The sequence below is a fragment of the Balaenoptera physalus genome (assembly GCF_965194825.1).
Source record: "Balaenoptera physalus genome assembly, chromosome: 16".
Taxonomy (NCBI): Eukaryota; Metazoa; Chordata; class Mammalia; order Artiodactyla; family Balaenopteridae; genus Balaenoptera; species Balaenoptera physalus.
This window is the reverse complement of record NC_138898.1, coordinates 45,796,182-45,819,533: the sequence shown is the minus strand read 5'-3', so window position 1 is coordinate 45,819,533 and position 23,352 is coordinate 45,796,182. Positions and strand designations below refer to the sequence as shown.

The 23,352-nt window shown below is 52.9% G+C and overlaps 1 protein-coding gene across 4 annotated transcripts in view; it reads left to right on the top strand.

Moving 5' to 3' along the window:
- Nucleotides 1-5,897: 5,897 nt before the first annotated feature.
- Nucleotides 5,898-23,352, top strand: part of SYNDIG1 (synapse differentiation inducing 1) — a 123,252-nt gene continuing 105,797 nt past the window's right edge. For 2 of the 4 annotated variants that reach the window (XM_082429771.1, XM_082429769.1), the window contains exon 1: nt 5,898-6,057. The gene's annotated coding sequence lies outside the window, so the exon portion shown is untranslated. Of the gene's footprint in view, nt 6,058-6,188; nt 6,226-6,462; nt 6,563-23,352 lie in introns of those variants that run through there. The other 2 variants (XM_082429773.1, XM_082429770.1) reach the window with 2 other exon arrangements.

Genomic DNA, 23,352 nt, shown 5'->3' with positions numbered 1-23,352 from the left:
AGTTTGTAGGCTTTTTGGGAAATGCCAGAAATCATGCTAATAGTTAATGATGGTGTTTGAATGCTTAGTGTTGCACCAGCCATGTTTTCATGGACCCCAGCCTCTCAGTTTCTCATTATGTTAGAGCCACACCGGTACACACAGTTCTTTTGTTCAGCAAGAAAAACACGGTCTTCTTTCGTCTGAGTGAAGGAGGTGCACTGCCCACTTTGGTGCATGGATCAAAGTGGATTTATGAATCCATTTTTTGAGGCTAGTGTTTCTGAACACATGGTGCAAATTCTGGCCCCACAGTCCGTCCTGAAAGCAAGGTTTTGTAAAGCTAAGCTTTTCCTAATTATTTTTCCCTCCAACAGTCCTGGAAATAATCCTATTTTCCTGCTTCCAGCTAAAACACAATTTCTTAAAGACACTGATTATTCTGGTGCTGTCCTGTGTCATGATGATAGATATGGGTCATGCATCATTTACTGGATCATGGAAACTAGTCACCTGCCGAGGCAGGTCAGGGGGAGAACAGAGGACCAGCCCTGCTGGCAACAGAGGGGCCGGGTGCTGGAGGCTCTGGTGTGACAGTCTGTGTGGTCACCTGACATCACGTATCCAGGAGAACGTGAGGCCAAATCTGTGTTCAGGTCCAGGAAGAAGAAATAAATTGTCAAAATCAGGAGAGGGAATGGGTGAGGGTGGGAGACCCCCCAGGGGAAAGGGTTCACGATAGCATGGAGAACAGGGGGGCCCTTGCACTTGATCTCTTTCCTGGTTGGTCCCGGACTGCCTGGCATGTGTGGGCTGTTTCCTGGGAAAGGTGTAGCGTCGATCCCAGCTGGACAGCATCACCACACCTGCCCGCTTCACTGTCGCAAGTGTGTCCCGTGTGTCCTGTATACGTCCCACGTGTGTCCCGTGGTCCTACACTCGCCGAGCCGTCTCTCCAGACTCTGACTTTAAAGTCTGGAGCAGGGTGGAGCAGGAGCCCACGTGTTCACGCTCTGATAAGAGAAACGAAGGCTGTCCCAGGATGAGAAACCAAGAAATGTGCAGGGGTGGGTCCTAAGCAGCAAGGCCCACGGGAGCTGGGGCAGAGGGAACCAGACAGAAGGACCTGGAGGATCTGACAACTGACTTGGCCTCACTCAGCCTCAGCCCCCTTGAAACAAGAAGCACTTGGATGAACGAAAACATCAATCTCCCCTCTCGTGTGGCATCTGAAGGTCTTTCAGCACCAGCATGTTTTGTGCCAAGAATCCAGATTTTGCCATTCCCCTCAACTTCCCTGCCAAAGGTCCCCAGCAGTCCCGCAGTCTTGCCAACTGTCTTTAAAACAATAACCCGCCGTCCCTGCTCAGGAAACACACCGCGCGCGTGGAGCACGTCTTCATCTGTACACGGCCAGGCAGCAGGTACTATAACCATGTTCATTAGACAGGAGGACACCGGGCTCCCTGCGTGCGGACAGGCCACAGGAGTGGCAGGCACCTACCCCCAGGCTCGCTGAGCCCTCACCGTGGTAAGCCTTCAGCCCGCCCCTGACGCACACCCTCTGTGAAGGTTGGCTGCTCGCCGAGCTGAAGACAAGCCGGATCTGAGCCCCTTCCTCACTCACTGGCGGTGAGACCACCGGGCCAAACACTCAACCTCCTCACCTCCTGGGGTCACTCCTGCCTCCCCACTGAGCTCAGATCCAGATTCAGTGAAGTCACATGCATTAAGAACAAATCACACTCTCAGCAGCAGCTGATTGCAAAAACAGCTCCAAATGCCTCCCACCCCCATGCATCCCGTCTCCAGCGGGACCTCATGACCCCAACCAGCAAAAGCCGGAGGCTGTCTCCCACCTCCTGAACCTGGGCCATGCGACAGCTTTGGTAAAGGAGACCACAGCCATGTGATGTGGGCTTGGAAAGCCGTGTGCACTGGGCCCGCAGCGCTGGGCACCACCAGCTCTGTGAGGAGCCCTGGGCCAGCCCTGGGGGAGCAGCGGCCCATTCCCCCAGTCCACAGCCAACCACCCTGGACACATGAGGAAGGTTTAGGTGGGCAGCTGACCACGGATGCCCAAGGGAGCCCAGGTGACACCACCCAGCGGCTCAGCCCTCATCGCCACCCTCAGAGCCGTGAGCCAATAGAGGGCTGCCGTTTTCAGCCACAACGTCTGGGCTGGCTTGTTTGCAGCAGCAGGTAACTGGTCCACTGCACCACAGGGGTGGCTTACAATTTGTTAACTTCCTGCCCTCCTTGATTCATTCCAAAGTGATGTGACAGATGCAGAGCCAGACTGCAAAGTCGGTAGCCCAGACCTGGGCTTCACTCCCCACTCAAGCCACCTGAGAATCAGAGGGCCGTACTAGGAGAGCACCAAGAATTCCTCCAGCTCTGATGATCTGGCGTGCTGGTGTGTCTTTGCCTATTCTAAACTCTCACTTCAACATTGCCTCAAAATTTTGTCTAGGTTTTGAATCTCTCTCCTTTTGTTTCTGATACCAATTCACATTTTTCTTAGAACCTCACCTATCATGTCTACACTGAACATCTGAGTGGTCATCTTTCTGTCCTTCTAAGTCCACAGGATTCTCCTATGATAAGACATTGCAGCTTTTTGATTCCTGGATGTCATCAATCAAGACAATTTAATAACAGATCTGGGGAGGAGACAAGAAAAAACTGGATGAATGACATTGCCTTAAAATTGGGTACACCCTCTCCATTGTTAGTATTACAATCAACGCGTAACAAGGCTGAGCATTTCACACATTTGATCTAAAGGTGGTTTAGAAGGAGTCCCGCTGAGCTGCCGGCACCACGCAGGGCACGGCAGGGCACTTCATAAGCTCTGCCTGGTGTCTGGAACCTTTCAGTTCACACAACGTGTTGAGGAACGTCTCCTACCTGAAGACCTCCAATCCGTGCTTCCTCTCATCTGGTCACCTGCCTCTGGGAACTAACAGCTTCTCCTGAAAGTTGTCCAGAAGCCTGACAGCTGGCTGGTGACTGAGCGACAGTTCACAGCACAGGAATTGGCCCCAGAGACCTCTCTTAGCTCTGTCAGTTCTGTAATCCCTCCTAAGAGATAAGCCTTGTCGAGAAGGTTACCGATACCCAGGAGATTTGGTGACTTCTGCTGTCTCCCTCTGCTCAGTACGTGACAGCCCCTTGTTTGCTTTCCTATTTCAGTGTGGCATCACAGCACAACAGTGATGACAAAATTCCAAGCAACAACCAGGGATCCAGACTCAAGAGAAACCACCCTATACGTGCAGCTACCTACCATCCCAGACCAGCCAGGTGCCCACCAGGAGCCGTGGGTGCCTTCCCTGAACTGCCACATCTGCCACGAGCAGGAGACACCCTTCTCTTCATCTGAGATTCCTGGCCCTGGCGAGTTTCTTATGCAATGATCGGTAACACCCACTGGGATTGCGGAAACACTAAAAGTTGTGTGTGCATGTTCAGGGTCAGGGTCTAGAAAAGACAACATACTTCTGGAGACCTTGAAGCTATGTGAGTGGCATGGGAGAAATTAATAATAATAATAATAAACAACCTCCCACATCATGAACTTTTCCCTTTTCTTCCAAATTACCCTCTTTCCTCAAAGACATTTAATTGTACCCCTTCCCCCCATCTAATGCAGTCAGTCACTATTTGTTCAGTACCTGGGATGTGCCCAAGAGCTGTATGAGGATAAAACACAGTGACTTAAGGGGCCCACCATATTCATTCCACAATAGAAGACCATAGGAATGTTTAAAGGCTAGATTGAGTGAGGCGTGTTATGAAAACAAAGCCTTAGAAAATGTCAGGAAATGTACCCTCCCCCACCCCCCGCATGTACCCACGCTCCACACTTCACCTGGAAGAACCGGGGTACTAAGTTCCAAAGCAGCAGCCTGGAACGTTCCAAAGTACCAAGGACGCGACACAGAGGCAGGCCCCAGAACTCCACACAGGAGGCCACCGGGAAGGCATCCCCTTCCTTTCACTCTGCAGCCCTCACTTTTGGGGGGAGCAGTGCACGGGTAGCCAGTGACAGCCAGGGGTCACGTGTTATGCTGCTCTCATGAGGGCCCATCTGGTATATCATGAAAAGTCCAACTGAAACTGCAAACCATGCCCTGGAGGCACAGGCAGGTCCAGCTGCGCCCCAGGCTGGTGTTCTCTCACGAAGAAAACAAAACTGGCCCCGAAGCGAACCCAAAGCCTAGATACACAAGTGCTCTGAGAGGTGAGAACCCAGGTCAGGCTGCTCCCGAACTCTGGTGGCTGCGAAAACCCCAGGTGATATTTTTCAAAAAGCATCAGCTTCTTCATCTGATAAACAGGAGTAAGGATTCTCCACCTCAGATGAGTCCAATGATATCTGCTCTGCTCAGTGGTTCAGATGAGAGAATGTTCTGATCCGGAAAGGATCCAGGGACAGTGGCAAGTTTACTAGGATAAGATGGTATCTTCCTGCCATCTGAGAAGTTCTTCGAGCCGGGAGGAGTGGACCGTGGCCTTTCCTGAGTGTTCCAAACCACAGCCTTGCAGCTCTGGGATCTGGAGCCAGAAGCCTGGCTGTGCTTTGCCACGCTACAGAGATGGAGGGGGGATGGCATTCAGGTGGATAAAGACAGAGCACAGATGGTGCCGGTTCCACTGACCTGCACCTCCACCCACCTGCCCCCTTACAGGTGCACTGGGACTTGAGCTTTCTCTCTGGGCTGCTGAGGACCCACAGGAGCCAGTCCCACAAAGGGAACACGGGGAGGGACCTGCTGTTCTGGTCCCACCTCTGACCCCAGCCCTCTGGAAACTCCACCCCAGGAGCCCTGGCAGAGGAAGAGGTGCCTTCTCAGGGCCAAGGGGTTGGTGCCCAGGCAGGGAGAGGCCTCTGCACCAAGGAGGGTTTCCTGGGGCATAACAGACAATGAACACCAGGGTTCAGCCAGTGCCAGCCTGGCTGGGGTACCGGGCACTTCTGTGCCTGTGACAGAAGTGGGCTCACAGATTCTTTTCCTAAATCACTTTTGACTCCCTTCTGGTACTTCTTTCTTCCTCACTTCTTTCTCTATGAAATCCCTACTGAAAACACCACTTCCCCCGCCTCCCTCAACGTTGGAAATGCAGACTATCTTGGGAGGTGCCCTCCCTCGCTCCCTCCCCACTGCCCACTCTCCTCACCAGGCTTATGCCCACCCCCCTTCTCCCGACAACCTAGTTTTCCTCTCAATTCCCACTGCCCAGGGCCAGCCCTGCACGCACATCAGACCGGTGTGACACTGGGTCGAGGTCCCGGAGTCTGGGCCCCGCGCCTGGTTTCACGGGGTTGATTGGCTGGTCAGGACCCTAGGAGATTCAAGCCTATAAAGTGGGTCCTTGGGAACCTCAGAAAGAACGAACCAGAGCCTGGGGAGGCCTTTAGGACCGAGGGGAGCCATTTCTTCTCCGAACCAGGCGGCAAATCCGCCCTCCTAGTCCCCAGTGGATGCCCCCTTCCCCCAGCCTCTGTCACCCACATTCCCAGACACCGGGCCCGGGCCACCTGCCAGACGCGATCTCCCGCGGGGCCCGGCGGCCTGGGGCAAAGTTGGCGGCGCCTTCGCGCGGAGCCATTCCCTCCTCCTCCTCCTCCTCCTTCCTGCCATCCCCAGAGCCCGTGGCCGCCGCCTCCGGCACGCGTGTCTCCAGGCTCGGGAGCCGAGACGAGCGGCGCGCCCCGGGCGCCCCTCGCCCACCCGCCGGCCGGGTGCGCGCCGCGGGAGTCTCCTCTCACCCTCCTCTCCTGGTGGCCGGAGGGCCGGGCTCCGCCCCGCCGCCGCCGCTAGCTCGCTCCAGCCGCCGGGCCGCCGCCGCTGCCCCGCGCCCGGCGCTCCAGTACGCGCGGGGCAGCCGGGGGCGCGGGCGGCGAGCGCAGGGCCGAGCGGCAGGGAGTGGGCGGAAGGGAGAAAGCCGGGCGGCGTGGGAGGGAGCCGGGAGCAGAGGCGGGCGCAGCACACCCCGCGCCCCGCGCGCTCGCTGCCTCCGGAGACGCGCGGGCCGCCACCGGGCGCACTAGCGGGTCACCTTGTCCGGGAGGTGAGTCCCGACCGCCAAGGCAGCGCGGGCAGCGGAGGGGCCGGCGGGAGCGGGGCGGGGGCCGCGGGTGGGCGGCGGGCGGGCGGGCGGCAGGGAGGCGGCCCCCGCGCGGGAGGGCGTCCTGGCTCCGCCTCGGAGCGCGCAAACCGGCGGCGTCGCGGCTCCGGGGTGAGTTCGGGTGGTCCGGGCGGCGGGACCGGGGAGGCGCGGGGTCGCCAGGCGTCAGGGAGAGCGGAGCGGACGAGGAAGATGTGGAGGAAGGGGCCGGGCGCCGGCAGCCCGGGCTGCAGCTTGGCGCCTCGCCACCCCAGGCGCCCCGGCGGCGCGGAGGCGCCGCTGTGCAAAGTCGGAGGGAGCTGCTGAGACCAAAACCCGGGAGCGCGGCGGAGCGGGGCTGCCCGGGTCGGAGCGGGGCTGCCCGGGTCGGTGGAGGCGCGCGGCGGGCATTGGCTCTGAGGGTCCGGGAGACCCCCTCCAGCGACCCAAAGGAGACCGACTGGGGCTGGTGAGCGGGGCCGCCGCGGAGCTGGGGTCCGAGGTCCATCCGGGACAGGGAAGGGAAGCGGGCTTCGATTCGCAGAGCGGAGGGAAAAAGGAAGGCGAGGGTGCGAGCGCGCTGGGGATGGGGACTCCTGACCGACGACCGGGACGGAGACCGGGACGGAGGCCGGGACTCTGCGAGCCCCTCGGTTCCGCGCGCTGTCTGGTCCCTGGCAGCCGCGACAGCCCGCAGCCCTGGGAGCCGCCAGCCACAGCGCGGAGAGGGGAATGAGTGGATGCGTTTGGGGTTCAAGTTCTGGTCACAATTTCCCTGGGTATGATTTCTGCCTCTTAGTGCGCGCTCTCCAGGTGCGGGGAGAGGGAATTGGATTACAGGCAGAATGGGGCATTTTTCCGGGGAAAGGGGCTTTGATCGCGATGCGTTTTCTGCAAGCCTCCAGTGGAGTGGGCGCTTACAGCCCTGCTTTGGGGAGGCTGCCAGCGGGGTCGCTTGGCTTTCCTGAAGGACTAGAGAAAGGGGTCTTCTCGTCGCCTTCGTCTGCTTGGGTGCCCCTTGCACGCAGGGGCGTGAGCGCCTATCACCCAGACTTCAGGTGCGCGCAGCCCATCTGCGGCATCAGATGCGCTGGCGCCGCCAGGCTCCTGGCCGGACTCCTGTCTGCGCCTTCCCGGGCCACCTCCCGGGTTCGGGTTTGGTGCAGCGGACACTGGCTGAGGGCTTGGCAGGTTTAGGGGCTGGGGTTAGGTGGCTCCGATTTGCAGTTAGAATCAGGCTCAGGCAGTGGGGCGAGCACCTTGGTCAGTGTATCTGTGGGTCCCCCTCCTGCTGGCCAGTGTGTTTGGTCAGAGCCCAAAGGGAGCGGCTTCTGCCCTGCGCAGAACTGCAGCCTGTGGGGCGAGCGGCCTGTAACAAACCCCAGAGCCAGCCAACTTTTCCTTGCTGAGGAGAGATTGCTGGGCAGTCAGCGCTGGTGCTGGGATGTGGTCTCCTGAGGGGGTCTGGCTCCCTAAATGCTCACAGCAGCCAGAGTGGAGAGCCAGCCCGGTGATGGGGGCTAATGTCCGTTCTGGCTAAGACAGGAAGTGGCTGGAGCAGATTTTCGGATGAAGTATCGCATGCTGTGTGCCTGGTGGTTGCGTGGAGTGTCTTTCTGGAGATCAGACCACAGGTGTGGGCCTGTGAGACATTTGAGGGTGAGCCCTCCACCTCCCTCCCACCCTCTCTCCAATACCCCAGGGCCCCTTTGCCTAGAGCAAACGGTGGTTTGTCACTGATCTGGTGCCCTCTCCCACCCTGCCCCCACCTACTGCATGAAAATGGAATCGTCATAATCAAGAGGGCCTTGTTAAATAAAGGAAAAACTGGGGAAATCTATGTCTAAAGTATTTTACAGTGGAAAATGTCAGTGGTTCACAGAGGTGGGAAGAACAACGCACTGACCCTGCAGTGTGCCCCTCATCCACCCTGCTGCCCTTCCCTCCTGTTTACCACCCTCCTGCGAGTTTGGGAGGCCCGTGTCCGAGGAAGGATTTGGAAACTTATTCCCAGCTCACTTCACTGCTAAATGCGGCCCATGAATCTCCAGCTGATGACATTTCATTTCGTTTTCACATAACCATCAGCAGAAACAACTTCTTTGAATGATGCCATTAGAAATAGGTGATGTTAAAATAGAAACGAAGGTGCCCCCCTGTCCATCTGGGGGTAGAAAAGAAACCTGCTAACATTCCTGCAGGCACAAAGAGGGGGGTTGAAGGAGGAGAGGGAAATTCAGACCCTGAGAAAAGAGACATCTGAAACAATTGCATTTGACTCGTGCCAGTGGACGTGCAGGGGAGAAACAGATTCCAGCTGAACCAATACAAGCAAAAGAACATTTCTTTTTTGGTAAAAAAAAAAAAAAAACAACTTTAAAACTCAATTCCTAAATCATAAGCAGTTCATTTCTTCCACATTTCGCATTGGCAGAAATTTAAAGTGCTGCACTGACTTGCCTCCCTCTCTCATTAGCTCTAACGCGTATTTTCTCAGGAGTTATTACTATTATAAGAGAATAAAAAGATATTTTCTTATGTAAGTTTTCTATGGGAGACACTAGTTGGTGCTATTCTGAGGCTCGTGAGAGTGCTGACATTTCACCTCTCAATGAGAGAACGTTTGATCATCACCTGGTCACATCTGGAGACTCTGCTCCCTCAGATGGGTTCCGAGTGTGGAGTCTCTTGGCTGGAGAAGGGAGCCTGGGACCGGCCTCCAGAGGCCGTGGGAAGGGACCCCCATCCCTACGTGCCCCCCCCCCACTCTGCACACCTCCGCACATTCTTTTACAGAAAAGCTGCTCCTAAAAATTGTCAACGACGTGCTTGGTGGATTTGGCAAACTTTTGAATACCTTGATAAGGTGCACTCTTTAATGGCATTCTTGGCCAGCCTCTTGTGATATGAATAACCATCCTGTAGGCCAGTACCTTTATGTTCTCCTTCCCCTAGATAAAACCAGCGTGACCCCTAGCCCCTCCTTTTGGCCTTTGTGGGGCCCGTGCACATTGGGGATCCTCACGGCCAAACAGCCGATCGCAGGGCTGTGACCTATAGTCTCACCAGACTCACATCAGCAGCAGCACCCTCGGACTGAGGGGGCACAGGTGCAAAGATTGAAGCATGGGGTGTTGGGTTGTCAGCATAAGCACAGCCTGGGGCTAATGAGAAGCAGAAAGGCCTGGTCCTTCGGTGGGAAGTCACATGAGGCCGTTTGGGGGGAAAGGTGCTCATAGGGAGCGACGCTGGAACCACAGCTTTGGCCCAGCATCCCTGCACTGGAGGCGTTGTGCCAACATGTCATAAAACAAAACGTGAAAGGTGTTCAAATATTAAATATTCTGAGCGTTGACCGTAGGCTGACCCGGATCCTGCCCATGTCAGCAGAATTGGAGTAACGTAGGTAGTAGTCAGTAGTTTCAACAAATGTGATTTTTCTACATTCTCTGTGCAATTTCAGATTTTTCCTGAGAGCTTATAACCATGTTTTAAACAGGAACAGCTGTAACTCTTTTAGGCACTGGGCTACAGTTCAGTGCCCTCAACATGGCTTAGTTTAGATCAGGCAGCCTGAGGACCAAGGCTGGGAGGGAGGAGGGAGGGGGCAGGGGGGAGAGAGGAGGGAGGAGGAGGGAGGGGGGAGGAGTCTGGAGACACAGGTGGCTGCCACGCCCCAGGACATCGTCTGGCATTCCTGTGCCAAGACAGGCCTCCATCTCCGGGCTCTTGCTGCTTACCTGTTGAATGATCTGAGATCACTTAACTTTTCTGAGATTCTCTTTCTTTCCATCCATGTTCCTTCCAGGATTTTGAAAACAAAATGTTTATGGTTGCCCCAGTTTTTAAAACGGGGATGACTCTGGTTTAGGAGCACTTTAGTTAGAGTCTTTGGATGTCTCCCTGGGTGAAGTTTGTGTCCCCATGGTTCTCAGGACACAGTGTGGGCACCGGCCCATCCTTGCCCCTGCATCCCCCAACTTCTTGTTGGCAAGAGTCAGTGTAACGTCAGGGGCACCTGTCCACGTGGTTCTGTCCTCACGTAGGAGCCACCTGACTGGTGTCAGCATTCCCCTCGGGTGGGTTCAGAGGGCATGTGTGGGAAAGGCTTATGAAAGATATCTCTAACACAACTTGATTTAGACTCACATCACATTATAAAAGTTACGTGATGCATGTTCTTTAGGATAAAACGTTTTAGAGCAGGTTCTCAACACATCACAAAGCACCACTTATAATGCATGACGTTTTAAGTTACAAATGTTGTTTCGATCAAAAGTCTGAGTCATCTTAAACCGTGTTATGATAAATAACCTATTAAATTGCACAAAATGAAATAAAATAAAATACTTAAGGAAAACAAAAATAAGAGAACCGTTAGAACTAAGAATAACACAACCAGGAAACAGTATATGTGTGTAGAAAATAATAAAAATAAAAGCTGCTTCCTAAAGATCAACCCAGGGGAGAACGCTGCATATTGGCTTGCATAAAAGAATTTACCGAGGAGTTCAATTAACATTATTCCAGAGAGGTGGAGGTTTTGCTCTTGCGGGTCAAATCAATGTTCAGTGTAAAACATTTTGAGTTTTTAGTTCCCAGTTGGATCTTTTGGTCATCACAGGCATTTTTAAACATAGTTCCTGATAATGCTGCAGTGACATTTAGGGGCTGTGACTCTGAAGGAGGGAACATGAGTGTTTATTGATTGCAAGTTGAGTCTTTCATGGAGGGCCTGCTTAGTTTAAATTCATAGTTTTAAAACGTATTACTTCTCAAACATTTGACCTCATCGAGTAACCACTTTTCAGACGTGCCTCCCATCTGTTCCTTTCTTACTCTTTTCTGTTGGGAAATGTCAGTGTCCAAAACAAAAGCAAAAAGCAAACAAACATTTCAGGCAATTAGAAACACAAAAGTTTTATTCCATTGCCTCAACTTTAAACCAAAGATACTTCTGAAGGGGACAAAGAATCTTACCTCAAATATGTTGAGGCTTCACCCCTGCTCGGGGAAGCAGAAAAATGAGCATGTGACATAAACTTACCGTTCTGCCTCAGGTACAATATGCAGTTTTTAACCGATTCTCCTGACCCTGGTCCTCCCACCTCGGTGCCACGGGCTCTCAGCTGTGCAGTGTCTGAAATAAGAGGGTTTGCTTTTGAGGATTCCAACGTGATTAAGTCCTAGGTCAGGGCTGGGAAATACAGCCCTGAGGGCTGGGCTTAGGCTCTGTTTAGCATCAGAGGGACTCCACGGATGCCCAGGTCATGCCACCAAAGATTGCTACCGATACTTCTGTTTCTGCAGTGTCTCAGATTGCCTTTAAATAAAGTATGTGCATTTCTGCAGCCAACCTTAGTATCTGAAATCTCTGTCTCGGCCCTTTTCCAAGTGTTTCCCTTAGAGGGAACATATCTGTTCCAGTTGGGGTAAGGGTGCTGTGTCCTGTGGGGCGGCAGGAAAGGTGAAATGAGGCAGGTCAGCCGTGTACTCTGGGTCTGAGACACCGTCTGAGCACAGGGTCTGGCCCGTGCCTGTGGCTCAGGCATTGGTAGATGTGTTTTAAGAGCCAGGCGTCTGCTCCAGACTGTGCCCCCCCGTGTGCATGCAGACAGTGGAGAGGTCCCCGTGCTGGGCTAGCCCACCCCTCCCAGCCCAGCCCCGAAATGCCTTCCAGGGCCTCTCGCCTGCACACGACCCCATCCCCACTTCTCTCTCCTACTCTCTTCCTCTCCCCTCGTGTCCTCCGTACAAGCAGCTTCAAAACGCGGGCTCTGAGCGGATGAACTAACATGCTCACTGCCTCACGGCTTTGCTTTTCTACACTAAACCCAGAGACACAGAACACCCAGCTCCGTTCTCCGTGCAGGGTCGTAGCCCCACTCCATCACCGAGATGGATTTCTGTTAAAAGCCAGTTTTAAGTAAAGGGAAGTCATCTCTTCTGTTATTTCTAAGTTCATTCTCTGCCTTTCACTCTTGATATTTCTAAAGCTGTGGATGGAATGTGCCACCTGACACGTGGGCACCCACTTCCTTGTTCCCTTTGCTCAGAATGAGATCTCAAGACTCTTGCCGGCATCTCTCCTAACATCCTTTGGACTCAGCATGTACCTCCCGAGCGACCCAGAACAGGAGGGCCCCTGATGTGACCGCATCCCAGACCTTCTGTCGTCCCCTTTAACCCCACTTGTCGAGTCCGCTGCACAATATTCTTGGCAGGATTGCTGATCTGAATGTTCTGGTTACAGGTGCATTACCTGTGAATAGGGACATTTGGGTATATTTGGGGACATCACAGTCTGTTCTAAAACCATGGAGGAAAAGGTATTGTGGACTCAAAGTGTGCAGAATAATGCCCTTTCCGTCCCTGTTGCTGGACTTGAGCACTGATTTGCCAAGTCCCTTTCCAGGAAGAACACATACTTCAGGCTCTTGGGTCACAGACATGAGTTTCTTCCCAGATCCTGGTCATCTCTGTGTGTGTGCAAGACAGGCCCGCCTGCTGGGCGAATGGCTGCAGTGCAGCTGTGAACGCGGGGCTGTGCCCTCCGCCCGCAGGTGTTTGATCGTGGTCCAGAGCAGGGAGGTTTTCACGTGTTCACGTACCCAGCACCAGCGCTCCATCAGGAAAGTGGACGCTTTGGAGGCACCTCCGCCCCCGCTTCTTGTTCACCTCTTTGCCCCCGGACTCAGAAGCTCCTCAGTGGGCGCAGGCCACCCACTGGCCCTGAGCTCATCCCCACTTGGAGCCGCTGTGCCTTCTCCGGCTGTTCTGTGTACCCAGGACTGCGGCAGCCAAGCTCCCAGACGTGCGAGCAAAAGGGCTTCCCGGTGACCTTGATGAGGGTGGGCTCCCGAGCTGTGGCCCACATAGAGCTGCCCACATCTTGTGCTCAAGCTGCTCCAGGGCCCTGGGCTCCCACACAGGTGTCCGGTGGCCTTCAGATAGTCCATTACCTCGTCCAATTTAGAAGTGCAGCCACGTCCCACTATGGGCTGGAGAAACGCTGCCTGGTGGGAAGGGACCCTGGTCTGACTGTCATCAGCTCTTCTGTTCTGCTCGGGCTCTGGGACATGGGGTGGGGGAGGAGGAGGAGGAGGATGAGGAGGAGGAGGAGGAAAGGGGCCAACAGCTTTTCCTCATTGGAGCTATGGTTGTTCCCCTCTCTGCTATCAGAGAGGCACCGGCAGATCCTTCCCCAGGGCCTTCCCAGGGCACAGCTCCCGCCTCCAGCCCAGGTCTCCCCACCAGCCTTGAGTGTCCCCGCTCCGTCTGCAGAATGGGAGTGTGGCCTCTGCTCCTGCAGCCACCCTGACCTCAGGATCCGTGCTCCTGGCTTATCCGCTCAGCTTCCAGGAGAAAGCATATGACCTCTCGGAAACGTGTCCCCAGACCTGTGGGCGTCTCTCCATCCTCGGGGCGAGGGCCTGTGGGCATGTGGGTGCATGCATGCCAGAGGCTGGGGGCAGCATGGGGGTGACGTGGGCCTACTTCAGGAGTGGGTGAGCACAAGAGGAGAGGGGCGCTTGGGGTGACCGGGAGTTTCTGGACCATGGACATGGCGGCGGCAGAGCCCTGACCGGCCAGGAGGGCAGGGACGGTGAGTCCCATGGGCTCCTGCCCTCCTGGCCGCAGTGGGTCCTGGGTGCCGGGGAAGCTGGCAGCTCTTCAATGGAAACGGGGCCTGTGGGATCAGAGGTGAGCGAGGCCGGGCCCAGGGAGGCTGAGAGCTGGCAGGAAGGACCCCTCCTGCATCACGGGTGGCAGGGGCTCCAGGCCCCTGGGGTCTGGACCCACCTGCAGGGACGCGGTCCTCAGCTTCCCTTCCCCGGGCAGTGGCCCAGCTCTCCATCCTCTCTCAGGTGGATCTGCTGTGCCCATCTGAGCCGGTGCCTCACCCCAGGACTGGCCTGGCTGCACCAAGGGGACCCCACTGTCCAGTTTCCAGGTGAAACGAGGCGAATTCATGAACTTGGAGGAGTCGAGTCTGAAGGGCCGGACTGAAGCTTTCACAGGTCATCTGCAGCTTCTCCAGGGCTTATTCCGGGAAACCCACAGGAGCTTCTCCTGTTTGCCCCGTACTGCATCTCCCTCCCAGGCAGGAAGGGAGGATAATGGTAGGAAATGTGTATATCATTCCGTTTGATTGCGAGTCCCGATCAAACTTGATGGGGTGAACCCCGGGGGTTCCCAGCCTGATCTGCAGCCTCATGTCGCCAGAGGAAGGGCCCTGCGCATGGACCCTTCAGGGATCTGTTCGTTTAGTGTTTGTCTCAAGGTCACGTTTGCCCACCCCCAACCTGGCACTGTGCTTGGTGTAAAACTCAGGACAGCTGCCCGTCCTGTGTCATCCCTGGACAGACACGCAGATGCAGACGTTCCATTCTGCAATAGAGGCCAAGTGGGACAAACGTAGCTGGGTCATCTGTCCTTCTGTATTTTGTGGTGGTTTCCTGGGAGGAGAGCGTCCATGCAGGTCACCAAGCAGTGACCCAGGGTGAGCAGAAAGCCAGCTGTGGCCCAGCTGGGAGGATGTTTGCCTGCAGCTGTCCAGGAGAATAGAAATCTCCTGCATGACACACCGCGGTCAGAGGGGAAACTGTTTCCTCTAATGCCACAGGCCCCGGATGGCACAGAGAACATCCAGATATATTAAACAGGATGGCAAGCTGCCCAGCGAGACCTCCTTCCCGCTCTGGGCACAAGGCTTTTCCCAGAAGATAGAAATGTCCTTAGATACTGCCCAGAAATGCTGGTCTTCCTGGAATTTGTATTCAGAGCTTCAGATATTTCAAAAATATATTTCAGTGAGTTAGACTCTGCCCATTGCTTCCCTTTCTCCTTAAGACTACACTGGTGCCTTTCTTGGAGAGTAAAGCCAAGATGAACTCAAGTTGTTTCTTGGGGGCACAAATCAGAGGTACCCTGTGTCTACTGGAGTTCAGCTCAGCCCTAGAAAACATCTTGGGAGCACAGTCCTGACCTGCACCTCTCTCTCCTCTGAATTCTTCTTCCCCACCCTGACCTCCTTGTATTCCCCACCCTCTTGGCCAGGATGGGTGAGCCTGGCAGGAGCCCACTGTTTTCACCCTCCTCGTACTCTGACCAGCTGAACTGTCCTGGAAGCATCATGGTTCTTGACTTCAAACTGCATTACAAAGCTATAGTAATCAAAACAGTATGATACCGGCATAAAAACAGACACATAGATCGATGAGACAGAATAAAAAGCCCAGAAATAAATCCATATATATATGGTCAATTAACATATGACAAAATAGTCAAGAAAATGCAAGGGAGAAAGGACAGTCTTTTCAATCAGTGGTGTTGGGAAAACTAAATGGTCACATGCAAAAGAATGAAACTGGACCGCTATATTACACCACACACAAAAGTTAACTCAAAATGAATCAAAGATTTGAATGTAAGACCCGAAACCACAAAACTCCTGGAAGAAAACATAGGTGGTAAGCTCCATGACATTGGTCTTGGCAATGATTTTTTGGATTTGACACCAAAAGCAAAGGCAACAAAAGCAAAAATAAACAAGTGAGAGTCCATCAAACTAAAAAACTTCTGCACAGCAAAGCAAACCATTAACAAAATGAAAGGGAACCAACCTACTGACTGGGAAAAAATATTTGCAAATTATATGTCTGATAAGGGGTTAATACCCCAAAATATATAAATGACTCATACTACTCAATAACAAAAAAAATCTTATTAAAAATGGGCAGAGGTTCTTGGGGGCTTCCCTGGTGGTACAGTGGTTAAGAATCCGCCTGCCAATGCAGGGGACATGGGTTCAAGCCCTGGTCCGGGAAGATCCCACATGCCGCGGAGCAACTAAGCCCATGTGCCACAACTACTGAGCCTGTGCTCTAGAGCCTGCGAGCCACAACTACTGAGCCCACGTGCCACAATTACTGAAGTCTGCACACTCTAGGGCCCATGCTCCACAATGAGAAGCCACCACAATGAGAAGCCCACGCACCATGACGAAGAGTAGCCCCTGCTCACCGCAACTAGAGAAAGCCCACACGCAGCAACAAAGACCCAATGCAGCCAAAAATAAATAAATAAATAAATTTTTTTTTAAATGGGCAGAGGATCTGAATAAAGATTTTTCCAAAGAAGACATGCAGATGGCCAGCAAGTACCTGAAAAAGTTCTCAACTCACCAATCATCAGGGAAATGCAAATCAAAACCACAATGAGACATCACCTCACACCTGTCAGAATGGCTATTATCAAAAAGACAATAAATCAGGTGCTGTTGAAGATGTGGAGAAAAGGGAACTCTCGTGCACTGTTGGTGGGGATGTAAATTGGTGCAGTCGCTATGGAAAACAGTATGGAGAGTCCTAAAAACATGAAAAATAGAACTACCATACGATCCAGCAATTTCACTTTTGGGTTTATCCAAAGAAAATGAAAACACTAACTCAAAAAGATATATGTACCCCGAATTCACTGCGGCATTATTTACAATAGCCAAGATATGGAAGCACTGATAAATGGACAAAGAAGATGTGATATATATAGCTGTAGAAATATACACATATATACACAATGGAATACTATTCAGCCATAGAAAAGAAGGAAATCCTGACATTTGCAACAACATGGATGGAACTTGAGGGCATTATGGTAAGTGAAATAAGACAGAAAAAGATAAATACCATAGGATCCCACTTGTATGTGGAATCTGAAAAAAACACAAACTCTGAACTCACAGATACAGAGAAGAGATTGGTGGTTGCCACAGACAGGTGGGGCTGGGGTGGGGAAAATGAGTGAAGGGGGTCAAGAGGTACAAATTCCAGTTACAAAATGAATGTCATGGGTTGTAATGTACAACATAGTGACTATAGTTAACAATACCATATTTTATATTTGAAAGAGCCTAGATCTTAAAAGTTCTCGTCACAGGAAAAAAGTTGTAACTGCACCTGGTGATAGATGTTAGTTAGACCTACTGTGATCATTTCACAACATATACAAATATCGAATCATATGTTGCTCACCTGAAAGTAACATAATGTTATATGTCAATTATACCTCAATAAAACAAAAACACAACTGTGGAAAGGATTGCTTTGCTGCTTCTGGTGCTCAGGAGAACCCCATCTCTGGGCACGAGCTGTGGGGTGGGTACCAGACGACCCAGAAGCCTGCCATTCAAGAGCCCAGGGGACGCAGGTGAGGCCACCCGACTCTGGTGCTTTCCCATCTGTAAAATGGAGAAGATACCTACCCACCTCTTGGAATTACTATGAAAATGCAAATAAAGGGTGAAGTAGAGAGAGAACTTACGTAGGGGAAGCGGGGAGGTTCAGTCCTAAAAAAGAAACGAAGTTCTGGAGATCTGTTTCACAACAATGTGAATCTACTTAACAATACTGAACCGTACACTTGAAAATAGTACATGTGGTAAATTTTATGTTGTGTATTTTTACCACAATAAAAAAAAAACCTATATTAATTGGAGCGCTAAGGTTCTAATTACTAGCAAATAATTGACGTGGACTCTTCTGATGTAGCCTCAGGAGTAACTCCTGCCACATCCCATCAACTATGTGTGAGTCACAAGTCACATTGTTTCTCAAAAGTATATTCTAGAATGTGATGCTATCTTAGGGCCATAGTCAGAAACTGGGGCATAGGTTAATAGCGCCAATTTTGCACAACACGTGTGTACATTAGTTATTACGTGAGTGAATTCTAGGTCTTGGGAATTTTGTTCAATTCCATCATTCTCCAGTGTTTTCGCTGAAGAGATAAAAGGGACAGCTGAGAAAAAATGGAGGAGTTTCATGTCCTCGCAGGTCTATTAACTTCTCCAGATTTACATAGAAATCAGTGGCAAAGCTGATTTGGATCTAACTTTTCTGCTTTTTCACTTCTTATTTTCTTCTTTTCCTTATTTGTGTGCAAAATAAAAAGGCCTGTTTAAGTCTACATTAGAACACAGGTTCTAACCTATGAACCTAGAAATGAAACAGCAACAATGACAGAAAACCAGGGGCACGGGAGCTGAACTATGGGGGTTATTTTTCTGACACGATACGAGCCTGGAGGTGGGAGGTGCTGAGTCGGCACCTCAGTGGAGTCAGGGCTGCATCTCTACCACCTCCTGGTTCCCAGATGGCTGCTGCAGCCCTGGACATCACATCTGAGATCAAGGCAAGAGGTGGGAGAGGTGGACAGAGCCCCTCAGAAGACATTTGCCCACAGCAGTCTTTGGCCAGAGCTGTGTGTGTGACCACTCTTGGTTACAAGAAAGCCTGGGGTGAGGAGGATTTAACTTTTCCAGCCTCCAGGTGAAGGTGGGCAAAGATGATATCCTGTGGTGGGTTCTCCACTCAGCCAGTGACTGTTGCCCACCTGTCAACGAGAGGAGTTGACAGGGATAGGGGTGGGATAGGAAGACCAGATCATGTGTACCTGTGAACACAAGAGAACACGGTGGTTTGCTCGTGATAAGTTGTGTGTAGTGTGTGTGGGATGGATGGCAGGCAGGTGGATACAAGGGAGGTGGCAAACCTTGGACTTGAGCCAGGCAGCCAGGACTGAGGCCAAGCAGAGCCGCTCAGCTTGAGTGACCACACGCATCTCCTGGGGGCTGGTAAATGCAGGTTCTGGGACAGCGGATCACGGCAGGAGACCCTGCATCCCCGCCAGGCACCAAGCTGTTGATGTTGCCTCACTTTGAGCGGCCCAGGTCCAGGTGCTTCTCAAAGTTGGCTGCACAGTAGATTCACCAGGGGATGTTGAAAATTGGTTTATACACAAATAATGTAAAGAATACAAATTGAGCTTAATAATGTTAAAGGAGCAGCTGAGTTGGCTTTTCTGACTGAAACACCTGTTAAAGCCATGCTTGCCAAACTGTAATGCACACAAAACACCTGGGGATTTGCAGATGTTCAGACCCGGGCTCAGCAGGTCTGGGTTGGAGCCTGAGCTCTGCATTTCTAACAAGTGTCCAGTGGTGAGGATGCCGCTGGTCCCAGGGCGCACTTTGGGCAGGCAGGTGATGAAGGGCTGAGGTGGTGGGAGAGGGTGAGGGCGTGGAAGAGGAGGACGGTACCCCTTGTCCCTGGTCTGAGCCGAGGAAGGGTCCCCGCTGCTTAGTGGGAGATGCCAGCCTGCCAACGACAATTACCTGTCGGCTTACGCACCTTACGTAAACTTGCATAGCCTGCATTTGGGGTCAAGAAATAGAATGTGCTTAAAGTTTGTCTTATGTAATATTTGTTAAAAACCAAGTTCTTAGTGTCCCTTTAATTTACACACTTAGAGATAGAAAACAAATGCTAGAGTTGGCGACTGCTGTGCCTCTGGGTTTCCTGGGGTGAGTGTTGCAGGGGTCGTAGCTGTGACCCAGGCTCAGAGGGGCCCTCCAGGCCATCCTGCCATCTCTTACATTTGTGCTCTGCTCTCTCCACTTCCAAATTCAGACCAGTGCTGTTTTCTCAAAGAAAGTGATAGAATGTCTCACAAAGGGTCCAGCGCACCTCTTAGCAGGCAGCGGGCATAATAAACACATGAATACATGTCCACATGTATAGACACACATAGTGTGCCTGTATCCATGTATGCATGTGTGCACACGCAGGAATCATGCATGTCTCCTTCCTTCCATAATATCTTGCCTGGTGGGAGGTACAGTAGCTTGTTTGCAAACATGGGCGACAAGGTTCCTCTCATCTCCCCACAACCCCCATTTGCACAGTGACACCCCACCCTCCCATCAAGAGGGGGAGTCTATTTCTCCACCCTTGCATGTGGCCTGGCCGCCTGCCTGACTTTGACCAACACAATGAAGTGGGAGGGTGATGTGCTCGTTCTGAGAAGCCCAGGCTTCTTCTGGACTCGCTCTTCTGGACCTTGCCAGGCTTGTGAAGGAGCCCAGGTCAGCACATGGTCCAGCCAACAGCTACCAGGAGCCACCAGCCATGCCAGTGAGGCTGTCCTGGGCTCCCCAGCCCCAGTGGAGCCCCAGTGACTGTAGCCTCATGAGTAACCCGCAGGAAAGGCCAGCCAAGAACCAAGTGGCCAAGCTCAGCCCACCTGCTGACCCAGAGGACTGTTAGCAAATAAAACAGCTGCCATTTTAACCTGCTAACTTCTGGGGTGTTTGTTACATAGCAAGTAATAACTGACACGTGTGGCTAGAAAAGACGGGCTGAAAATATCTCCACATAAAAATATATGTTTGTACTGAATTCAACACTGCAGCCCTTGAGCAAACGTCGGATGGGAGTTCAGCAGGCCATTCGCTCCCCTGCAGAGAGGAAAGGTGGGAAGTGACTCAGCCGGGAACCCTGAGCCCCTGCGGGGGACCCTGCCCCACGTGAGCTGCTGCCTTCTCGGCACCAGACCTGGCAGCCAGGTAGACGTCGCTCCTTCTTCACTCACACAAAGTGCTCAAAACAGTGCCTTGCTGAGTGACCTCCCCGTCGTCAGCTCTCCATGTCCCTTGGTGACCTAATTGTGGCTCCACTGCCTGGAGCGGGTTGAGAACAGGTAGACCAGATGGATTAGCACTAGAGCGAGGTGGTGATAATCATCCAGGCTCCAGACTGTCCCGCGGGCTCTGGGACCAGCTGAGGGGGGGCCCGGCGTCCTCTGTGCTGCAACCCGTGGACGTGGGTGCAGAGAGCCCACCCCATGCGCACACTGGCTCTGCTTAGAGAGATGGATCCCCGCTGAGTCGGCCGTCGCTGAGGGCTCTGTATTCTGGGCCCAGGTGCCTTATCGACCAGCTGAGTGGGAGCAGATGTGAGGGTTTGCAGAACAGGAGTTAAATATGGAGGAAGACCCTCCACCAGGATTCTCAGCTAGAAGCACGGCTCCCGCGTTGGCCAGGGATGCGCCAGGGTGCTGCCGGCTCTGGGACGAAAGGGCCAGCGTTTGATCCCCGGGTAACATGTAAAAAGCCTTTCCCTGTTAGTCATGGTTTCTCCTGCAGTGACTCAGCCCTGTTCATGGTTTTGGCAAGTCTGAGCTGCCTGTGGAGGCCGAGACCCCTGCAGGTGCCCTGACCTAGAACTGGAGATCTAGCTCCTCTTAGAAGACAATATTGTCGGCAGACGAATGTCACGTTCCTTCCCCATTCCTTCACACACACGCACGCACACACAGACGTATTCACATGGACAACACTCACATACATATCAACACACACACACAGACATGCATGTGCACACACAGACATATTCACATAGACACACTCACATACATACCAACACACACACAGACATGCATGTGCACACACAGACATATTCACGTAGACACACACATACATACCAACACACACATGGGTATATCCACTTACAGAAACACACACACTCACACCCTGAACAGTAAACTCTGCCGCCATGAACTTCACTTCTGGAAGGAGCTGCTCCTGGGGGCACCCGGGGGGACAGCAAGCCAGAGGACATTTCTGGGGACACAGACAGCCATGTGCCTGGACTGTGTGAAGACACCTCGTGGAATGCTTTGTTCTTCGCTAGGCGGCCCTCCTTCTAGTGCACCGGAGGCCCCGATTCGTCCAGCTGGCAGATCTGAACGTGGTCCCCAGGGGTGGGTCCGCTGCCCCTGTGCCCACAGATAACAGCAGAGGGGCGGCAGGGTGGGAGGTGGGCAGCCAGGAGCCTGAGAGCACATGTCGGGCGAGGACGTGGGCAAATCTGGGGCCCAGGCTTTTAGGTAAGCGGATTCTTTCCGTTCTGCTCCCGTGATGACCAGTGGCAGGCGGAAGCAATGGGGTTTCTTCTGCTGTGTTTGGTCCTTCTGTGGTTTGGTCTGTTTCCACATGGGGGGAAGAGAACAGTTCCTGGAAGAGTTTATATAAGGCTTGTCTTTGCAGCTTCTTGATTTTTATTTATAGAGTTATTTTACCTAAAATAGCAGTTATGCTTTGCCTATGAGCCCTCGGGATGGGGTTTACTTGTGGCATTTGGGGAATGGAGAGAGGCTGGGCCGGAGGGATGGTGGCAGGGAGGTGGTGGTGCAAAGGGGCTGTGCTGGGGACTCCGTGGTCCGCCTGCCCGGGTCTGAGCCCTGGCCTACACCTGGCCCTTGGCAAAGTTATTCAACCTCTCTGTGCCTCGGTTTCCCTATGAATGAAGAGGAGGCACCAGTTGCCCCCGGTGTTGTCTTGACGATTACCTGAGCTGAGAGGGGGCAGCGCTCAGTGGTGTTAGCCAAAGTCGGGCCAGCTCCCGGGGGCTGGCGCTGCCTCTTATGGGGCCTTAACCGAGAGTGGGCTGTGCACGGGGCAGCCAGGTGATGCTGGGAAGCTGGGCAGCCGGGGTTCAGGTGGGCACAGAGGAGGGGCAGGCAGATGCCAAGTCAGCAGCCCCACCAGACACTCTGTAAACTTGGACCCTCTGTGTGGGGCAGAGCCAGGGAGGAGACAAATCCCAGGGGATCCCGGACCGCTTCCCTGGCCCAGCAGAGGGGGTCCAGTTCAGGCGGTCCTGGACTTCCTCAGGGCCTGACTGCCGTGCAGACGAGGGTGGCCGTCGAGGACAGGTGCCAGGAGAGGGCAGGTGGAGCTCTTTGTAACACAAAGCTATGGAAGCACAGAGGTGTCCTCACAAAAGTTAGGGAAACCCTGACTATTTTGCAAAAATCATCCTCTTTCCAGTTGCTGTGAAATCAGTTTTGTTGGAAGAATTAATTATACCAGTAAACCTGACCACGCGATCATCCCTGCTCTGAGAATTCGCACATTCATAATTATCTGTAAACCTTGTTAAAGGTTAAATGAACTCACTTCCTACGACGAGTTCCCTTTGGGGCATGAAACCCACGTGTGCACACACTGCCGTGAAAGTTGGTTCCTGGTTTAAGTGGATTTATTTTAACTGGATTTTCCCCCAAATCAAATATCCTTTGGAAACAGTAATCTCTTATATTAAAATAAGTTCTGGAGGTTTTCAGACGGCCTTTCCCTAGAGTGTCCATGCAGGGCTGAGGTTGGTCTGACCTCCTTGGTCACTTCTGCTGAGCTGGCACTCTGTCCTGGTCCCCACTGAGTCTGCGGTCATGGACAAGGTGAAGCCAGGGCCCCGTAGCAGAGGCATGATGCCCACTCACAACCAGTCCAGGATGAGCAGTAACCAGTGCCTCCTTTCAGGCCCAGCAGTGGCTGGTCTGGTGGTGAATCGTGAACGAGCAGATTCAGGCAAATGCTCAGGTGTGAAGTGATTGTGGATGTGAATCAGTCACCTGGGA